Consider the following 1,927-nt stretch of genomic DNA (forward strand, 5'->3'; position numbering starts at 1 on the left):
CGCAATAATTGCGAATTAAATTCGTTATCCCTAATTATGTTCTATATTATTTTTACTTACCTTTAAATTTTCAATGGTCATTCGTGCACTTTGTCAGTAACTTTCAATTTTTTAACAAGGGAACCAAAAAAGAAATATATCACTACAAAAGGTTTACAAATTCATGATGAAATTTTCAAATGAAAGTTTGTAATCTCGTTAAAGTGTAGAAATTCTTGGACTTACGAATCAGTTCCATTATTAATAATAGTGAAAGAAAGTACAATAACTTTGTTTCTAATTATTTAGTACATAACTAATTCTAACGATTTTATTAAAATTATTTGTAGTTTCATAGATACTCATAACCTTACTATAAGGATTTTATTCGTATATTATCGCAACAATTTTATTTCCAAAATATATTTCCTTTTGAATGATCGAGCCACAGGAAAAATGATCCAAGAATGGTACGACCGTTCAATATTTTATGACTTTTTTATTGAATGTTTCTAACTGTTATCGAGAAACAATGTGGTGTCTGTCATACATATTATAAACTGGTCTTGTGTATTAAAATTTTTTACACGAATATAACCAATGATATTTGTTTCTTTTCTTCTATTGCGCACTTTTTATAGTATTTTACACAAGCCTGTACCAATCACTTATGGCGACCATGATAAATGCGACAACAATCATTCTGTGTATTGATTAATGAAATATTGTTACTTATCTATGAGATTGATATGATCTATGAACAGTTTTTGGGTAGTAATTTTAAGTAAATTTATAAAAGCTTTATCAGTATAAAAATGCTGTTATAAGAGAGAAAAGAATGTAATCATTCGGTTTACTGGATTGGGACTTCATTTTAGAACCTTACATTTATTGGCCAACTGTTCTAAACAATTACTAGTTCAAATTAATCCAGCACATATCATTTCCTTATCCTACCATCATAATTGCTATTGCCTATTATAATTGGTTGAAGTAATTGTCCAGAAAACGAAAGGTTTCAGGTTCAAATCTTTTTCCAGTAAAACGTATGTCAATTTCTTTTTCTGCATACACTGTGGTCTTGATTGTAAACTAAGTTTATTCGGTTATTCGATATTTTCAATTTTGATTTTCTTTAGCAATGTTTAAGACAGCAACCTCATTTTTATATTTACAAAACTATATCAAAATAATCATTGAATATTTGAAATATATGAACATTTAATCGATATTTAAGACTGCCGAAATTTTATCAATTTCTAAACGTTCTTTTTATAATCGAAATTTGGTCCATGTCCACTTTAGTAAAGAATTATGGTTTATAAATATCTAAAATGTACAACAATATTTTAAATTGATAGATTGTATCTAAATTATATCAATTTGTCAGTGAACTTTGTTAAATAATATCGCACGTTGATGTAACGACAAAGTGAAAATATCGATTATCCGTAAATGCCTATTATTTACTTAAATACTCTGCACTTTATTTGATCCATCAAATGTGTTAAATTTGCCATAAGTAGGTACAGCTGTGTCATGTTACATGAAAATATTTTAATTTCTTAGTGCAGCTTTTCAGGCCTTGCATAAGACAACACACATGACCTTTCATCATTTAAGTTTTCAATGGTGCACTGTAGGATCAAATCATAGGCCTCCTAACAATAGATAAATATGTATATAATCATGAAGTTGTAGAGATTTATAATAATCTGAATGATTATCAAGTTAGTATTAAAATTTAATAAAACCATATTTATCAGAAATCGCCGATTTCGCACGATTTCTATTATTTGTTAATAGTGTTATCATTTGTTTTGCAAAAATTAAATGTATTATCATCTTTTCAGTATAAAAATTCTGTATGATTAATAGAATAAGCATAGTTCATTTTGCGAAGTATTTTTATATAAATTAACTGTCAAATATCAATCGGCGATAATAG

The sequence above is a fragment of the Colletes latitarsis genome, chromosome 9 (genome assembly GCF_051014445.1).
Source record: "Colletes latitarsis isolate SP2378_abdomen chromosome 9, iyColLati1, whole genome shotgun sequence".
Lineage (NCBI taxonomy): Eukaryota > Metazoa > Arthropoda > Insecta > Hymenoptera > Colletidae > Colletes > Colletes latitarsis.